Source organism: Procambarus clarkii, chromosome 77 (assembly GCF_040958095.1).
Source record: "Procambarus clarkii isolate CNS0578487 chromosome 77, FALCON_Pclarkii_2.0, whole genome shotgun sequence".
Taxonomy (NCBI): domain Eukaryota; kingdom Metazoa; phylum Arthropoda; class Malacostraca; order Decapoda; family Cambaridae; genus Procambarus; species Procambarus clarkii.
The window spans coordinates 17,013,009-17,034,517 of record NC_091226.1 but is presented as its reverse complement, the minus strand read 5'-3'; the positions used below and the strand labels follow the sequence as shown (position 1 = coordinate 17,034,517).

The 21,509-nt window shown below is 39.2% G+C and overlaps 1 pseudogene; it reads right to left on the bottom strand.

The window, feature by feature from the left end:
* The window catches only part of LOC123747174 (syntaxin-7-like), a 41,712-nt pseudogene extending 24,234 nt beyond the window's left edge, over positions 1–17,478 (bottom strand).
* Positions 17,479–21,509: the final 4,031 nt, after the last annotated feature.

Genomic DNA, 21,509 nt, shown 5'->3' with positions numbered 1-21,509 from the left:
TGGAATAAAGGCCAGTGAGGTTAAGGCATTGTTGCTGCTAGATAATGCCCCTGCTCATCCCATTAGCAAGTTAATTTCAAGGGATGGCAGAATAAAATGCAGGCACTTCCACCAAACACAACATCCTTGATCCAGCCCATGGACCAAGGTGTTATCCTTGCTGCTAAACGTATGTACCAAACAGCAATGCTTGAAGATGTTTTAGTTGTTTTACCTAGCGAGGAAGATGAATTGACAGGAAAGGATACAAGGGCTCAAAGAACACTAGAAAATCTAAAAAAGTACACAATCAGGGAAGCAATATTCCACTGGGCTAGGCTTTGGAATAAAGTGAAAGAAACCACACTAACAAATTCATGGAAGAAACTGTTAACAGAGAGGCCTAGATGTGAAGCAGCAGTATCTGATAGTGAATTCGAAGGTTTTGAAAATGAAGCCAATGATTTTGAAGGGTTTGAAGAAACGATCCGAACAATGTTGCTCCAAGCTGGTCAGGGTGTACAAGCGAATGATATCAATGAATGGTTAGAAAATGATTACGATCCTGGTTATGAATTGTTAACTGAAGAACAGATTGCGCAAAGTGTTCTCGGAAATGACTCTGATGACTCGGACGATGTTGGTGAGGCTCTGCCTAGAGGTGTTGGATATCAGAAAAGATTGGAACAAGTTGAGGAACTCATTGAATATTCAATAAAAAGTAAACATGAGGTTATTGGAAATTTTTATGTACACCTTACAGCCTTAAAGCAATGTCTCAGAACGTTAGCCAGAGAAAATCAGATTCAGACAAAAATAGATAAATTCATGATTTCAACGGTTCGTGAAAAATCTTCGTCGACAAGCGATGCTGCACCCGTCAATGCTGAATTACCATCGACAAGTCGTGGAGCATCTGCCAGCAATGAATGCTCTGCAAGCGATGCTGCACCCGCCGATGCTGAATTCCCATCGACAAGACATGGAGCATCCGCCAGCAATGAATGCTCTGCAAGCGATGCTGCACCCGCCGATGCTGAATTCCCATTGACAAGACGTGGAATTCCCATCGACAAGTCCGCCAGCAACGAATGCTCTACAAGCCATGTTGCACCCGCCGATGCTGAATTCCCACCAACAAGTCGTGACAAGTCATCCACTAACGATATAAAATATGATTGAAAGGCATATAAATTAGTGTAAAAAGTGTTGATAGAGTACAGTATTGTAAGTGTTAATGATTAATTAAGCCTAGACAAAAAGATACTGTACAGTGTAAATATACAGTAGAAATAATTGTCAATAGTGAAGTAGAATTAGAACTCATGTGAATTAGTAGTAAGGCTAGCTGTTGTGTGAAGTGAGTGCCTGAAAATAAGTGTACATACAGTATGTACCCTGTATACAATTTAAACAATATAAAACAAGCGCTGCAGAGGATGACGTAATCATCACAGCTTCGTAATCTTCAGCTTCATTAAAAGTAAGTCAATTTACCAATTTTATTATAGTATTACAAGATATTAATTGTTTTTTTTCAACAAAAGCTACATATTAGTCTCTGCAAATGTATATTCTATCGTCAGCAAAGAAAAGGTGAGCTCAAAATATTTCGTCTTGGCTAGCTCTCAGTGACAAGGCTCGATCGCCATTGTTATGGCATGGCCGCCACAGCCTGTGTTGTAACATTAAAAGTAAGTCAATTTACCAATTTTATTATAGTATTACAAGATATTAATTGTTTTTTTTCAACAAAAGCTACATATTAGTCTCTGCAAATGTATATTCTATCGTCAGCAGAGAAAAGGTGAGCTCAAAATATTTCGTCTTGGCTAGCTCTCAGTGACAAGGCTCGATCGCCATTGTTATGGCCTGGCCGCCACAACCTGTGTCATAACATTAAAAATACATTACCTGCACTGTTCAGGGTAAAACAAAACACATCTCTAAAATTTTATTGAGAAAATATTAACAATTACTGATTGATACACAAAATATTTTGCAATACAAAGGAATGAACCAATTTTTTCCCACCCATCTGGACTTGATCAGACCATGTTCACACATCATCCATGCAGCAGCCACCAGCTGGCTTAATCGTCGGCGTGGCACTAAATTGGAACGCAATTACACAATGAACTTTATTTAATTTTAGTTATACAGTATAAAATATATCCTACCTGAATGTTACTTGAAAAATTACCCGATCCGACTTAACTTCGGAAATAACGGAGCTCCGGAAATAACGACCAGGGTACAGCCCCATATAGGCCGTTAAATTGAGTGGATACTGTAGAAGAACTCCCAGAACCCCATCAAGCAGGTATATGTGGGCCCGAGGGCCGCTCCAAGCAACAGCCTGGTGGACTAAACTCTCACAAGTCGAGCCTGGCCTCGGGCCGGGCTTGGGGAGTAGAAGAACTCCCAGAACCCCGTCAACCAGGTATCAACCAGCTACCAAAGCCAAACAAAAATTGAGCACCAGGATATGGATCTGACATAACAGGGAAAAGTATGCACAAACTGACAAGGCACAACTGACTGCCTGGAAAGAGGACTGAAATAATATACAATTTTCTATGGCCATTACATTCCATTACATTCAATACTGATTTTCTGAAGTATTGAAATACTATTGCAAGAAATTTAATCTTGTTTTAGTGCACAAGTGCAGTATTTACATTATTCATGTTAATTTGCCAATTCAAGCATACAATCAAGCAGCTGTATTAAATATTAATACTAATTATATGCAGACGATGAGTCACAGTAACATGGCTGAAGATATGTTGACCAAACCACACACCAGAAGATGAGAAGACAACGACGATAATATTTCGATCAGTCCTGGCCCATTATCAAGTGGATTGTGACGGGAGCGAGGGAAGCATGCCTGTGCCTCCCTTGCTCCCATCACAATCGACTTCATAATGGTTCAGGACGGACTGAAATGTTGTGGTCTCCTCATCTTCTGGTGTGTGGTTTCATCATCACTAATTATATTAAGCATCAACATGAAACCTCACCTGAATTTCTTTCATTTTTGCCTGCCTCTGTTGTTCTGATGCTATCATAAGGTCAGTGTTGGAGGCACTGGTGTCTTGCTCCACAGCTACCATATCTGCTGGTAGTTGGGCAGTCCTCAGCAAATTGACAACTTTCTGCAGTGTACAAGCAAATTATACCAACTGTAAAATTGTTAATTAACAAACAGTTTACATGTATATTTTTTTAATACAAAAATTTTTGTTTGAACTTATTGCCACCTGTATAGGAAGGAAAATGCATGTGATGCTTTCCCGTGGCTTGGTTCACTTTATGGGTTCCTATAGACAGGACAGGAATCCTGTTATGTTTATCCATGTCCCCAGTGGCCAGCTACTAATCTTACATTGCGATGATTTTGGGGCTTAGCGTCCCCGAGGCTCGGTCCTCGACCAGGCCTCCCAGGATGCAACCCACAACAGCTGAGTAACTCCTAGGAACCTATTTACTGTTAGGTGAACAATCACATCAGGTGAAAGGAAATACCTGTAATGACCAATTGTTCCTGTCCCTCTGAGCTAGTTCTGCACATGTGCAGTCCATGGTTATAGTGTGAGAAGGTTTCCCTCTAAAATGATGTAAATAAGAGCCCAAGAATGTAAAGAGATTTTCCCAAGTACATTCTGTGACTGGTGAACATGTTGTAAAAATCAATGTTAAGTGTAGGAAACCAGTTTGGAACTCAACGAGACAACAGAAGAAACAAGCTGGGGATATGAGCTAAAATGGTAATATTATTGGAATGCTGACAGTTGGAAGAAAAAGCGCACCAGTGACTCGTTCACTTTGGTGGCGGAGCGCCCAGTGGGAAGGTCGCTGACGTTAGTGGGACGCTCGGCTTTATTCAACAATACTACTAATGCAGACACTATCATATTTGTGGTGCTATTGCTATGATAGCAGAGGTAATTACCTAAGTGTGTAATTACCTAAGTGTAGTTACAGGATGAGAGCTACGCTCGTGGTGTCCCGTCTTCCCAGCACTCTTTGTCATATAACGCTTTGAAACTACTGACGGTCTTGGCCTCCACCACCTTCTCACTTAACTTGTTCCAACCGTCTACCACTCTATTTGCGAAGGTGAATTTTCTTATAGGTGTAGGATATATTGTGTTTACATGTCCCAGTGATCAGCTGGTAATAAGTGTTGTTTGTCCCATCCACTCTAGAGTTTGTGCCAACATGTATACAGTATATCATTCAATAAGGGCCATATTTCAATAGTTTGTACTGTATGGTAAGGCTCAGAAGCTCGTACCCCCCCCTTACAAGGTCCCTCTAAGCTATATAATAACTTTCCCAAGGATGCAACTCATAATAGTTGCTATACTCATAGATACCTATTAACTGAGGTAAACAGAGGCATCAGGTATAAGGAAATGTGACCAAATTCTTGCACTGTGCATGACTCAAACTAGGAACAAGTAGGTGTGACCACTGTGCTACAGCTCTCATTATACAAAAATAATACAATATTAATGTATCACTTGTCATTATTGGTTATATTCCATACCTTCTGAATTTCAGCAAAGCGTGATGCAGTTGCTTGGAACTCATTGTGTAGTCTTTCTGCCTGGATGCGCCTCTGCTTGTCACCATGTGTATAAGGCTGAAGCGTTCGTAGCAAGCCAGTTGTGTCCTATACGGCTGTCCCGGCACTGCTGTTGACCTCTCTACTGTTTACATGCAACAAGATTAATGAATCAATAATTATGCTTGCACTATTCCCCTCATTATATTTTTCAACACACAATCCTCAAACTTTTCCCTTAAAGATGTTTGGTGTAATGACTGGAATGTAATGTCTAACTTTTATTTGTATGAATCTAAACTAAAAATTATATATCAATTTTATTCTTGCCAATATTAATGTGTTTCATTTACAAGTGTTTGCAGTGTTGTGTATGATAGAATGTATGTTTGTGTGTGTAATGCAGATTTTCGTGTGCATTTTCATGAAAGGTAGCATCACCAGCACTAAGAGGAACCTTGAAGTTAGTAGCAGGTGGAGGTGTGAGTGAAATATTTACCTCATCATGGAGACATTTGCCTCACTTTTTTCAGTATGACTGAATATAGCCGAATATAGTAGTTGGTTGATCTGGCGAGTTGATTTATTCATGTTGTAGTATGTCTCATTTCCTGTGTTTTTAAATTAAACGTGATGCACATATCTTGTTGGTTTGTTTCAGTTCCAAAACTCAAAACATGTGTGATGGACATGTGGTATTCACTTTCATATTTGAAGTGCATTTTTATATTATGCTGCATTTGTTCCGTATCCTCGATTTTTAAATAATGTACATGTACAGTAAATGTGGAAGAAGGAGTCTTTATGGCTTTCAATATATTTAGTAAATTTACCTTAGCCAATGTACATTGGCTATCAATCTATTAAACTTTTGGACAAATTCCCAAAGGAGCCCCAGAAATACTTAAAATAATTTTGCATGATAGACTATCATAATAGTAAGATGGTGGGTACTATGTGTAACACAATTTGTTGAACACAAGACAGCAAATGAGAAGCAACATAAGAGAAAGATTCATGGGCAAAAATATACAAAAACTTAAAAATTCTAATGTAATTTGAATCATTTTACTCAAGCTTCCAAATACACTTGCACAACAGAAAAAAACAAACTGGTGAAAAAACACCTGAAGGTAAAAGAGTTAATATTTGAAAACCCTCGAGATATTGACATAATGGCATGGCAGGTCTGGAATCAGGATGATAAGCTGATAATTGTAAATACCTACAGCCCACCAGCAAGCAACACATGGACAAAGGAAGAACTGGATGACAAACGAGAGGGCCTCATAATGGTCATGAGAGATATTATTGTACAAGCAGATAAAGATAAATCACGACTGTTGATACTGGGGGACTTCAACTTTAGAGCAATAGACTGGGAGGCCTATGAAGCAAGAACGGAGGACTTTTGGACATGCAGATTTGTGAACCTCATTCTGGAGACATTCTTGTATCAACACATAAAGCAAGCCACAAGAATGAGGGAAGGAGATGTACCGTCAGTACTGGATCTAGTATTCACCAGGAAAGAAGAGATTTTTGACATCCAGTACCTTCCTCCCTTGGGAAAGAGTGATCACGTCCTGTTAGACATTAAATATGCTTTAAGATATCATCTAGAAGAAAATGGGGACATTGAAACAGTTGATAAACTCGATTTAAGGAGAGGCAACTATGGGGAACTTCGAAATTTTTTTAATGAGTGTAATTGGCCAGAATTGTTGATAGGCAGGGAAGTAAATGAAATGTATGCCAAATTTTTAAAACTATACGAGGAAGGCACACAAACATTCATACCAAAACAGAGATGCAGGGCCAGAAAACAGGATTGGTTCGACAGAAATTGTGAGAGGGCAAGAGACCAAAAGACACAAAAATGGAATCAGTATAGGAAGAGGCCAAACCCCCAAACATACCAGCGATACAAAGATGCGAGAAACAACTATACAGCAGTAAGGAGAGAGGCAGAAAGAAATTTTGAAAAAGGGATAGCAGATAAATGTAAAACAGAACCGGGCCTATTCTACAAATTCAAAAACAACAAATTGCAGGTAAAGGATAATATACAGAGGTTGAAAATGGGAAACAGATTCACGGAAAATGAAAAGGAAATGTGTGAAACATTAAATGAAAAGTTCCAAAGTGTGTTTGTACAAAATGAAATCTTCAGAGAACCAGACACAATAAGAATTCCAGAGAACAACATAGAGCGGATAGAGGTGTCTAGAGATGAAGTGGAAAATGTGCTAAAGGAGCTCGGGAATAACAAAGCAGCTGGCCCAGATGGCGTTTCACCATGGGTTCTGAGAGAATGTGCATCTGAGCTCAGCATTCCACTTCACCTGATCTTTCAGGCATCCCTGTGTACAGGAATCGTAGCAGACGTGTGGAAACAGGCTAACATAGTTCCAATCTACAAAAGTGGCAGCAGGGAAGACCCCCTCAATTATAGACCTGTATCATTGACAAGTGTAATAGTGAAAGTATTGGAAAAGCTAATCAAAACTAAATGGGTAGAACACCTGGAGAGAAATGATATAATATCAGACAGACAGTATGGTTTTCGATCTGGAAGATCCTGTGTATCGAATTTACTCAGTTTCTATGATCGAGCCACAGAGATATTACAGGAAAGAGATGGTTGGGTTGACTGCATCTATCTGGACCTAAAAAAGGCTTTCGACAGAGTTCCACATAAGAGGTTGTTCTGGAAACTGGAAAATATTGGAGGGGTAACAGGTAAGCTTCTATCATGGATGAAAAATTTTCTGACTGATAGAAAAATGAGGGCAGTAATCAGAGGAAATGTATCGGAATGGAGAAATGTCACAAGTGGAGTACCACAGGGTTCAGTTCTTGCACCAGTGATGTTTATTGTGTACATAAATGATCTACAGTTGGTATACAGAATTATATGAACATGTTTGCTGATGATGCTAAGATAATAGGAAGGATAAGAAATTTAGATGACTGTCATGCCCTTCAAGAAGACCTGGACAAAATAAGTATATGGAGCACCACCTGGCAAATGGAATTTAATGTTAATAAATGTCATGTTATTGAATGTGGAATAGGAGAACATAGACCCCATACAACCTATATATTATGTGAGAAATCATTAAAGAATTCTGATAAAGAAAGAGATCTAGGGGTGGTTCTAGATAGAAAACTATCTCCTGAGGACCACATAAAGAATATTGTGCAAGGAGCCTATGCGATGCTTTCTAACTTCAGAATTGCATTTAAATACATGGATGGTGATATACTAAAGAAATTGTTCATGACTTTTGTTAGGCCAAAGCTAGAATATGCAGCTGTTGTGTGGTGCCCGTATCTTAAGAAGCACATCAACAAACTGGAAAAGGTGCAAAGACATGCTACTAAGTGGCTCCCAGAACTGAAGGGCAAGAGCTACGAGGAGAGGTTAGAAGCATTAAATATGCCAAAACTAGAAGACAGAAGAAAAAGAGGTGATATGATCACTACATACAAAATAGCAACAGGAATTGATAAAATCGACAGGGAAGATTTCCTGAGACCTGGAACTTCAAGAACAAGAGGTCATAGATTTAAACTAGCTAAACACAGATGCCGAAGAAATATAAGAAAATTCACCTTCGCAAATAGAGTGGTAGACGGTTGGAACAAGTTAAGTGAGAAGGTGGTGGAGGCCAAGACCGTCAGTAGTTTCAAAGCGTTATATGACAAAGAGTGCTGGGAAGACGGGACACCACGAGCGTAGCTCTCATCCTGTAACTACACTTAGGTAATTACTTAGGTAATTACACTGCAAAAAAAATCTATACTGTACAGTAGTCATATTATAGACGGTTCAAGGCATTATTAACCTACTTTCTATCTCTTAGTTGCTGACTGTCTGAAGCCGTTCCTACTTGTTTTAATGACCGATCCAGGGTGCTTGTTGCATTGTTGATTGTGAAAAGGTTTGTTGTAATTTTATCACATAACTGAAAAATGGAATAAAAAATCAGTAGCACGAAAAGCAAGTTATAAATATTACTGAATGACATTTTTTGTTTACAACATGTAGGTTTATGTGAAATAGTACATTTACTTTTGCCACCTCACTGGGAAAGGTAACCAGAAGGTCAGCGAGTCAAAACAACCACTGCTGGATTCAAAAAGAGACCAAAGCCTCAAAACCTACCGAAAGAATTACTCCAACTACTGTATGTAAACCATTGAATTCTCTCGGAACTAACACAAGGTTAATTCCCCACCTCCCCCACTCATTTTGGTATGTAGGAGGAGGTATCTCACCATTTTCCGGGGGCTGAGCTCCCAGTTCTTGAGCAGATGAAGGGATCCACCTGACAACCTGGAAGGACAGGGAACAGCGAGCCACTGGGGCTCGCCCAGAAGTTGCCGTTTCATTACATTCACTGCTGGTTTTCTGGGCGAGCCCCTTGTGGCTCACTGAAGATTTGCCTGAAGAAGAGTGAAGATAAAGATCTATGGAGAGGGTAACCCAGGAAAGGTAACCTTAAGCACATGCAGCTCCAAGCACTCTTAACACTAGCTTCATGCTACCCTGTAGTGTACAGGAGACTCCATCAATGAAAACACCACACCACTAGGTGAACAGGCAGAACACCAGAGCCAGCATGGAAGAGAGGTGACCCAGTATGCACTACATCAGCTATAGAACTAAGAACTCACTCCCAGGTAAACAGTGAGCTACTTCCCCCCCCCCCCCACACAAACGAGTGGAGATGAGATGCACAGCCTTGCATTCATTTCAAAAGAAGTCATTTACAGTGGAACCACGAATAACGAATTTAATCTGTTCCGGCACCATGGTCGTCATGTGAAACTGACGTCATTCAAAACGAAGTTCCCATTGACAATAATGGAAATCAAATTAATCCGTTCTTCCACCGACAAACATCAATATGATATTCGATGTTTTAAATAATGGAGCAGCCTACCCTACATACACTGAACAAATCTTTATGACATTTTTCTTTCTTCAAATTTGTTCCATATTTTTTCCCCTTTTTTTATAACTAAAGGTTTGTTCAGTGTTTGGCAGGTTGGCTGCTCCATGTTTCTTAAATAAAAAAAAAATAAAAAAAATAAAAAATTTTGAAAAACAGAACAAAAGTCAAAAAGAGTTTGTTCGATGTTCGGCAGGTAGGCTGCTTCCTGTTTATTAAAAAAAAAAAAAAAACGTTGAAACAATTTGAAAAATGGACAAATGCCATAAAGGTTTGTTCAGTGTTTGTCGGGTAGGCTGCTCCATTATGACATTTGAAACAAAGAAAGATTGTGTTATATTTGGTTTCTATTTTTCATTTATGTCTCAATAATGGAGCAGCCTACCTGACAAACACTGAATGAACCCTTATGGTATTTATCCATTTTTCAAATTGTTTCAACTGTTTTTTTTTTTCATTTTTTTTTTAAGAAACATGCAGCAGTCTACCTGCCAAACAAACCTCTTTGACATTTGTTGTTTTTCAAAATTTTTTATTTTTTTATTTTCGTTTTTTCTTTATTCAAGAAACATGGCGCAGCCTGCCTGCCGAACACCGAACGAACCTTTTTGATATTTGTTCTGTTTTTCAAAATTTTTCATTTCCTTTTTCTACAAAAAACTCAATGCTTTGCAACATCACAGCAGTCACCACTTTATATCCCAGCATCTTTAAACAAAAAACATAATCTATTTGCATCATCAAAGGCGTCAGAGAATATGCGAGAAGTAGCGCGACTCCACCATGTGGTGTTGACATTATTCAAACGAGAGCTCACCTAACGAGACGAATTGTCGGCGATCGGGGAGCTCATTACCCAAATTGCTCGCCATTTGAGGCAGTCGTCACTTGAGGTTCTACTGTACAGTATTTGTTTTTGTTTACATAGTTGGAAGAGTTCTTTTGGTGGGTTTTGAGGTTTCAGTCTCCCTTGAATCCATCAGTGATTTGTTTTGACTCGCTAACTCTCTGTTTGCCTTTCCAGAGGCAACCAGGAGAGTCAGGTGTGAGGAGTGAGGAGGTGAAAATAAATGTCACCACTCCTTGCACCTGTGTGAGAAGGCCAGGTTCTGGTGCTGGTCCCCAGCAGGCCAATAGAACACCATGGCTGATGTGATCTAGTAAACAGTACCATCTCAGCATATACTAGCTTCACAGAGCCACAAAGGATTCCTCCCCACAAAAGATATTCAGTAATAACACTACATTTTTTAACCCAATTGAATTTATAAAGATAAAATCACATTACTTTTATGAACTAACATTTTTTAGCTTAAAAGACAATTTATTATTGTTTGATAACCCTTAAATTTTATTTTTGTCAGATTAATTGAAGCATACCTGAAAGAATTCCGTTGCTGAACTTGCTGCAGGAGCAAATCCCACAGTTGGATTTGTGGTTCCATACGATCGCTGCCCCCTTACCCCCCTCTGCTCGCCATTCACAAGGGAGTATCCTGATGCCATGATCTTGGTGTGGAGGCTGCAACAAATTCACTTTCTTAACGGCTTACGGATATTTGTGTAAAGAGTGAATTAGGAAATGTGTTAGGGTGATAATGAATCATTATGTTAGCTAGAGTTTCTCAATCCAGATACTGCAGGGATATCTCTAGTGAGATTAACAAATTTATAAACAATTACAGAATGAAGCAACATTATTTGGTGTTGTAACAAAGCAGAAAAATAACAATTTTTGTTCCAATTTGATATAAAAATGGAACGGGTTTAAATAAAACATGCCACAAACATTATAAATGAATCTCACAGAATAACAAAACAGGTGACAATCTTTGATGATTCCCCTCCTCACCGATCTGAACCGTTGTATTTTGTTCGGCAACTGACCAGATTACACTGCGGCATAATGTCATGGCAAGAGATACACTGTACAGTATACCATGCACATCATTTTGCCTTAGGGATAATCAACAGTAATACTATGGCTCAGACTTCAAGCTCTCAACCACCATGTACAGACGATGAATCACAATAACGTGGCTGAAGATATGATGACCAAATCACCCACCAGAAGATGAGGAGAGGACCATTAACAAGTCGATTGTGATAATGGTGATAATGGTCCAGGATGGACCGAAATATCCTTGTCTCCTCATCTTCTGGCATGTGGTTTGGTCATCACAACCACCTTGGTTACTTCACCACGAATACCACAATTGTAATTCATTCAAACAGAAATACGAGAAATATGTAACCAATCACATCTCTAATTGAAAAATACTTTTTTGAAAAGACTTCAAAAGAAATTTCACTTTAGACTGTTTACATGTTATTACTGTATTACATATACATTACAGTGGAACTACAAAATCCAAATCATGCAGTTCAGGACTCAATCAGTATTTGTAAATAATCCATAGTTCTGAATCTGAATCTGTCCTGCATTGGCACTGATATTTATCAAAAGTTTTCTTATAGCAAATAATACATGTTTATAAACATTTAGACAGTAAACATATCTTTGATATTTCCAAAGTCAGACTATATCTATGCATACACAATATGCAAATTAAAGGACCTAATATAAGGAACTCACTCCCTAATGAATTAAAAAATTGTCCAACTTACACTTTATTCAAAAGTAGATCAATTAAGTACCTAATTTCATCTTAATATTATCCCACATTGTAGCTGGGTTCATTCTCAACTCAAAGTCGGGAATTCTGGGTTCAAATCCTGGGCAGAACAGAAATGTTTATGCACATTTCCTATCACCTAATGCTCCTTGTTCACCTAGCAGAAAAATAGGAACAGTACCCGGTAGTGGAACAGTGGGGGAGCCGGTCGGCCGAGCGGACAGCACACTGGACTTGTGATCCTGTGGTCCCGAGTTCGATCCCGGGTGCCGGCGGGAAACAATGGGCAGAGTTTCTTTCACCCTATGCCCCCGTTACCCAGCAGTAAATATTTACCTGGGTGTTAGTCAGCTGTCACGGGCTGCTTCCTGGGGGTGGAGGCCTGGTCGAGGACCGGGCCGCGGGGACACTAAAGCCCAGAAATCATCTCAAGATAACCCAGGAGCTTGTTGAGCTTGTCAGCTTGTTGTGGAGTTGCATTCTGGGGGTCAATAATTTTACCTCGGGGGGAAGGCCTGAATATAAGCCTAACATAGCCTAATACACTCTGGCTACCTGTCTCTCGACAATGAACCTGTGGGACAGTGGTAAAGCACTCGTCCGGCACTTTTCGAGTGCTTTGGCCTGGGTTTGCATCCTGACCAGGAAGGCGCCTATCATTAACTGTACGCATCTCTACACCCAGCAGTGATTGGGTACCTGGCTGTTAAACAACTTGGCGACAAGACTGAGAGCTGTGGCCAACCAACCACTCTTACCCATCCTAAAATAATCTGAAATGACCTAACTTATCCTATTATCCTAACCAAAAATATCTTACTCTAACCAAATATATCTTACCCTAACCAAATACATCTTACCCTAACCAAATACATCTTACCCTAACCAAATACATCTTACCCTAACCAAATACATCTTACCCTAACCAAATACATCTTACCCTAACCAAATACATCTTACCCTAACCAAATACATCTTACCCTAACCAAATACATCTTACCCTAACCAAATACATCTTACCCTAACCAAATACATCTTACCCTAACCAAATACATCTTACCCTAACCAAATACATCTTACCCTAACCAAATACATCTTACCCTAACCAAATACATCTTACCCTAACCAAATACATCTTACCCTAACCAAAAATATCTTAACCTAACCAAAAATATCTTAACCTAACCAAAAATATCTTACTCTAACCAAATATATCTTACCCTATCCAAATACATCTTACCCTTACCAAATACCTACCTACTAACCAGGAGGAGATACCAACTTTAATTTACAAAAAAGCCTCCAGATCTTTAGCCCCTGCTATTGCATTGCTCTTCAACAAGTCACTTGAACTCCAAACCTTTCCAGATGTTCTAAAAAAAGCGAGAGTGACGCCTGTCCACAAATGTGGTGATCCTACAGATGTTAACAACTACAGACCTATTTCAATCCTGCCTAACTTATCAAAAATTTTTGAAAAACTAATCTACAAGCAGCTTTACTCTTATCTAGCCAAGCACAATATACTTCGCTCTTGCCAATACGGCTTCAGACCCAAAAAAAGCACTAACGATGCACTTATTAGTATGATTAACTTAATTCATGCAGCTCTTGATAAAAATGAGTTCCCTGTTGGGTTATTTGTGGACCTGCGTAAGGCTTTTGACACTGTCGACCACCAGAACCTTCTTCTTAAATTACATCATTATGGAGTCAGAGGACACTCCCTACAATACCTCAAATCTTACCTTACTGACAGGCTCCAGTATGTTTCTGTGAACAATTCAATTTCTCCCACCCTACCCATCAACATTGGTGTTCCTCAGGGCAGCATACTTGGCCCTCTCCTCTTTCTCATCTTCATTAATGACCTTCCAAATGCCTCCCAACACCTCAAACCTATTCTATTTGCTGACGACACAACCTTCATTTACTCCAGTCCTGACCCCCTTGCTCTAAATGCCACAGTAAATACTGAGCTAAATAAAGTCCATCTTTGGCTAACTGCCAACAAACTCACCCTTAACATTGACAAAACTTTCTATATTCTGTTTGGCAATAAATCCTCTAATCAAATAAATCTCAAAATAAACAATACCCAAATTTGTAACAAATTAGATGGAAAATTCCTTGGCGTTCTCATTGATCACAAGCTGAATTTCCAGGGACACATTCTAAAAATATCAAAAAAAGTTTCAAAAACTGTTGGCATTGTTTCTAAGATAGATATTATGTACCCCGCCCTGCCCTGGTTACTCTCTATTACTCCCTCATCTATCCATATCTCAACTATGGTATTTGTGCTTGGGGTTCTACTACCCAAAATCATTTACGTCCTCTAATTACTCAACACAAAGCTGCTATTAGGACAATATCCAACTCTAGCCCCAGACATCACTCGGTACCCCTACTCAAATCTCTGAATATGTTAGATATTAAGTCACTGCACATTCTCTCTTGTGTATTATACATATATAAAACGCTGAACTGTAATGCCAATCCTGACCTCAAAAGCTTCATTGAAGGTTGTAACAGAACCCATGAGCACCACACCAGAAATAAATACAGTTTTGATATTCCAAGAGTACGACTTAATCAAACTAGAAATGCTCTACAAATCAAGGGACCCAGAATGTGGAATGATCTTCCCAACCATGTTAATTTAAAGACTGTACCTCTCTCAACCAGTTTAAGATAAAAACTAAACACTACCTAATAAATTCCCTGTAACCTACCTTACCCCTCTATTGTCAACCCATGTCTGTTATTTTTTTTTTAATCAACACTGTTTGTCAACCTATTGTATTTGTGCTGCTTTTTCAGTCATGTTCCCCCTTTTTTTTAATCTTTATTTGTATTTGTTCTCAACACATTTTATTCTTTATGCTCAATTAGTATTAAGTTCTAGATATTAATGTTTTTCCTGCCCAAAACGCATTGCGTAATAGTGGCTTTAGGCATTGTATGTACTAGCTCTATCTATATATCGATCCATTAATGTAACATCACTTGTATGTATGTACCTTTCCTGAATAAACATATTTATATTTATATTTATTTATTTATATAAATGTATCTTACCCTAACCAAATATACCTTACCCTAATCAAATAAATCTTACCCTAACCAAATACATCTTACCCTAACCAAATACATCTTACCCTAACCAAATACATCTTACCCTAACCAAATACATCTTACCCTAACCAAAAATATCTTAACCTAACCAAAAATATCTTATCCTAACCAAATACATCTTACCCTAACCAAATACATCTTACCCTAACCAAAAATATCTGAACCTAACCAAAAATATCTTACCCTAACCAAATATATCTTACCCTAACCAAATACATCTTATCCTAACCAAATACATCTTACCCTAGCCAAATACATCTTACCCTAACCAAATATATCTTACCCTAACCAAATACATCTTACCCTAACCAAATACATCTTACCCTAACCAAATATATCTTACCCTAACCAAATATATCTTACCCTAACCAAATATATCTTACCCTAACCAAATACATCTTACCCTAACCAAATATATCTTACCCTAACCAAATACATCTTACTCTGACCAAATATATCTTACCCTAACCAAATACATCTTACCCTAACCAAATACATTGTACCCTAACCAAATATATCTTACCCTAACCAAATATATCTTACCCTCTTGAGGTTATCTTGAGATGATTTCGGGGCTTTAGTGTCCCTGCGGCCCGGTCCTCGACCAGGCCTCCACCCCCAGGAAGCAGCCCGTGACAGCTGACTAACACCCAGGTACCTATTTTACTGCTAGGTAACAGGGGCATAGGGTGAAAGAAACTCTGCCCATTGTTTCTCGCCGGCGCCTGGGATTGAACCCAGGACCACAGGATCACAAGTCCAGCGTGCTGTCCGCTCGGCCGACCGGCTCCCCAACCAAATATATCTTACCCTAACCAAATACATCTTACCCTAACCAAATACATCTTACCCTAACCAAATATATCTTACCCTAACCAAAAACATCTTAACCTAACCAAAAATATCTTACCCTAACCAAAAATATCTTAACCTAACCAAAAATATCTTACTCTAACCAAATACATCTTACCCTAACCAAATACATCTTACCTTGAGGTTACCTTGAGATGATTTCGGGGCTTTAGTGTCCCTGTGGCCCGGTCCTCGACCAGGCCTCCACCCCCAGGAAGCAGCCCGTGACAGCTGACTAACACCCAGGTACCTATTTTACTGCTAGGTAACAGGGGCATAGGGTGAAAGAAACTCTGCCCATTGTTTCTCGCCAGTGCCTGGGATCGTACCCAGGATCACAAGTCCAGCGTGCTGTCCGCTTGGCCGACCGGCTCCCTCTTATATCTTATATCCTATATCTTATACCAATCCTATATCTTACCCTAACCAAATACATCTTACCCTAACCAAATACATCTTACCCTAACCAAATACATCTTCATATGGGAAAATCCATAGTGAACTTCATATAATCTAAAATTGTCCAGGGAATCTCCCCCCAGAACTTCACTATAAACCACAGCCCTGAATAATTTCGTTTCATTATGACTCTTCACTTACAGCCATCATTTCATCCCCCTCACTATGGATTTAGTAAAGTGCCGCAAGTAATTTCATGAGAGACAACTGAAATAAAAACGTCCTTATCTCAAAACAACTCCATCACAGGCCAACATTTTGCTACAAATTACCTACTTCAAAATCATTTAGGTTAAGGCCCTGCCAGAAATGCTATGCGTGTTTGTGCCTTTACAAGAATGTAAAAACATCATTGCTATGTACCCTCATAACCCCCCAATGTACCTTCTTGTGTATATAAAGAAATATATATAAACATTACCTTGAGCGCGCGAGAGAGAGAGAGAGAGAGAGAGACTCCCCTCAGCTGACTGAGTGTTGTGGTCGCTTATCACACCAGACCATTCCAACAATCTCATTTTCTCTTATTATTTATTATTTTGTTATTATTTATTTATATATATACAAGAGTTCTTACATTCTTGTACTGCCACTAGTACACGTAGCGTTTCGAGCAAATCCTTAATCTCATGTTCCCTGGAATACGACCAGGTTAAATACGACCATACGACCAGGTTTTCTTGGTTAAAACCTTTTTTGTATATTGTTATGCCTGGATGTATTAGCTTAGGTTAGACTGTATTTGGCTGGGTTGTGTTAGGTTGAGCTAAGTAAAGTTAGTAAGGTTCCCATATATGTCAGCACCTGCATAAAGCAGTTTATATGCCTTGTTCCCCGTCCAGCGGGGCTGCACCTTCTCGTACTTGGTCCAGTCTCCGAACACGGCGCACATTATTAATATTTTCCCGCTCTTCTCAAAAATTGGAATTATTATTATAATACAAAATATACTTTACTGGTGTATTTACTTGTGTATTTACCACAAAATATAAATTTATAAATACAAAACCGCCATTGAAAGTTAATTCTAAAAGATGTACATGACTATATTATGATGGATCTAGGATATATTTTACAGTTCGAGTCCGGACAGAGACCCAATATAAGACGAGAATATGGACGAAGGGTCGAGCTTCAGCTCCAGTCCCCCTCCACTCTCCTCAGTCATGGCTACTGGCATGAAAAGAGTCGTAGGCGGATCCAAAAGGCTCCTGGATGAGCACAATAGCCACAGTAAAAGACCAAAACTCGAAGACAGGTGCTATGAGATCAGCGATAATGGCGAGGTGCTGACAATATACTTCCTTCATCAGCCTATAATGTGTGATCCCCCGTCACTAGAGGGTATGGAGGAGGTTGCTCTGGAGGACCATAATCACCTCCCAGTGAAAGTTAATGGGAAATCCTCTACTATGTTCGTTGACAGCGGGTCGTCATGTAATTTTATAGAACACCAAGAAGCAGTAGTACTAGGATTAGATCAAATGATATCCAAGATCTGCCCCGCTGAAATAGAACTTTTTACGGAAACAAAACACCTCATTTTGAGTACAGTAAACAATTTTAAGCTACAGTTAGAAAACGGTAAGGAATTAATCACAGGAGTAGAGATTTATCCTCCGGAAATGGACAATTACTACTATAACGACACAATTCCCAATTTCACATTTGGTTTCCCATTAATGACCGAGTACCACGTAATACAAAAATTTCACAGTGATAAATCATCGCTATATTTTAAGAAACTAAGACCCTACAAATATAAAGGGTTTGGATTAGCCTCCTCTGAACAATCTTATATTAGAATAAAATTGCCAGACAAAGCACAAAATGCACTAACCGATAAGATACTGGTTGATACAGGTTCACATGAAACCGGCATTTCAAGCTTGTTCCTGGAAAGCATTGGTTTGCAAAATAACCCACCCAAAACAGTTCGGATCCATATGGGAGGCGACACCTACATTGAAAACCAGCTACAGGTATTCCCTGAGGAAGAGTCTCCTCTTATAATTGGTACCGATCTTATGGAAAAGTATCGCTGCACACTGGATGCCTCAGCCTTTTATTTATTTTTTTAGGTTGACAATAAAACTTATTTGACTCTACTTTATTGATAAAGTATAGCAGCCTAACCCTCGTTATCTGTTAGATTAAAGACCTACCCGAAACGCTGCGCTTACTAGTGGCTTTACAAGAGTGTAAATACTGTACTATCCAATGTATTCTCACAAACCCAATGTACCTTCTTGTATATATATAAATAAATAAATAAATAAATAAATTTGTCTTATTTAATAGCTATCAGATTTACATCTACCTGTGTAAAAAAAATGTGTGTGTGTGTGTACTTACTTACTTGTGCTTGCGGGAGTTGACCTCTGGCTCTTTGGTCCCCCCTCTCAGTAGTCGGGATGATGGCTTACACGGCCCAATTTTTTTTTTTTTTTTTTTGGAGGATGGGCCGTTTAAGCCGTCAGGGTTCCACGAAAATTTTAATGGGCCGTTTAAAAGAATGCAGTCTAAAACGCTGCGCGTACTAGTGGCTTTACAAGAGTGCAATTACTGTACTATGCTATGTATTCTCACAAACCCAATGTACCTTCTTGTATATAAATAAATAAATCAATAAATCAATAAAATAACTTTATGACCGCAGAGTTTATTCTCGGTAAGATGAGAGCGGACTTTAGGAGGCTTCGTCTCAACGTCTACGACACTTGCAGGCTGACCAAGATATTGACTAGACCTAGAATCAGTTCACTTAAAGATATAATCACTGGAGCACTAACTCAGGACAGAAGAGCCTCCAATAGCAACAGGTGGACCCATTGTGCGATAAACACCATCAATACATTCGATATAACAAACACAGTCACTGAGAAGGGTGTCGACGAAATACATGCAGACTTTGTTAGGCCTTGAAGCCCCTTGGGAATCTCTGACAGCAGATTTTAAGATTATGGCTATTGAAGGAAAAAAGAACCAGACAAATCCTCATCTGCTACATAACATTGCACAGATGCATATAGAAGCAAACTTGGCATCCGACAGCTTCACTTACTTCACAGATGGATCAGTAGACCAGCAGGGACAAAAACCGGAGCTGCAGTTAAAGCAGGAAACTCTGTAAATAGTTGGAGGCTCTCAAATTGAAATTGAAATAAGTTTATTGAGGTAAAATACACACAAAGGGATGAGGTAGCTCAAGCTATTCTCACCCCATTCAGTACAACGTGTTAATATATACATAGACACACATCACAAATAAACATATTACCAAACATTCTGAGAGGTAAACATATACATTTCCTCCTTCACAAGTAGTATGGTATCAGACGTACACACAAATACTTTTATGACCTAGGTATACTGTATAGACAATTTGCAAGACACCTGCAGATAATTCAACAAAATATTACAATCTTGGTGCAAAATTCTTATATCTCTCAAGAATATCATCAACCTTTCCGTTGTAACACATCCAGGCTATTTGTTCAGGAACAGTCCTTATCTCAGTGTTTCTATATACATTAATCAACGGACAATCAAGAGCATAATGGGCCAGGGTGTGAGACCTTAACATACCACATAGTTTACACTTCGTGTCATTATCATGAACATCTATCCCATATTCCCAGTAATATTTGTACCCAAGCCTGAGCCGCATGTACACAGAGTCACTCCAAGCATTTCTCCTTTTACCATAAGTGAAATGGGTGTTTTGACTCACATACATGTAGTGTTGCATGGTTTGACTACTCTCATACATTATCTCTCTCCTCTCCACTCCCGCCTGTGCCTGAATATTTCTGATTTTGCTTCTTATTTGTCTCATTGTGAATTCACATTCAATGTCAACTTGTGGTTTTGATGTGGCACGTTTGGCCAAGTCATCCGCCACCTCGTTGAGCACTATTCCAACATGAGATGGAATCCACATGAATTTCACACTATGACCTTTCAGCTGTATCTCAGTTATTCTTCTCTTACAATCCTCAACTATAGACATGAAGACTGGGTTTCGACTGTTTAAGGACTCCAGTGCTCCTCGGCTATCGACAAATACAAAAACATTTTTGTCGTCATGACGTACTTCCTCCAAACACGCCAGAATGGCCTGCAGTTCAGTTTGTGTGGATGATATATAATTACTAAGCCGGAGTTCAATTATCCTGTCCACAGTCCCAAACTCCGTATATTCCCTTATTAGGACACCACACCCTGCCCTGCCATCCTCCGCCACCGACCCGTCGCAATATACATGTAAACTGTTGCCTCTTGGTAATCGAGATATCATGCTTCCATACAAACACCGTAATTGTCCCGGTTCATGATGAATCTTTTTCACCTTGAGGGGTACAATTTCGACGTCTATTTTCTGTACTTTCCAGGGAGCAGACATATTACACTGTCGAGAGGGTTTACAGCAGTCAAGTACATCGTATTCCCTGAGGTCATGAGCTAATCCCCTCGTGTAGCATGTCTCCCTCAGTTTCCTGGAAGTGTGTACGTCACTCAAGCAGGTCTGAACGCTCTCAAACAGCTTATCCCCTCCTTTTCTCCGCATGAAACGAATAGCTACTCTAGTGTTAATGTCACGGACTCTATCACACACACTCTGTAAATTTAATTCCATTCTCATTATTTCAATCATTGCATTTCTTTGACATCCAAGAATAATCCTCATAGCCTCGTTCTGTATCAGCTCTATTTTTTTAATTCTGCCTTGGCCTGTGTAAGACAAAACGGGTGCTGCGTAGTCTATCAGGGACCGAACAGTGCTTATGTATAACATCCGTAAGATAGGTACCCCAACACCTTTACCAGAAAAAGCCACTTTTAGAGGATGCAGACGGGCTTTACATAAGGTTGAAGGCTTTAATAATATGATTTATTTCAGCATTT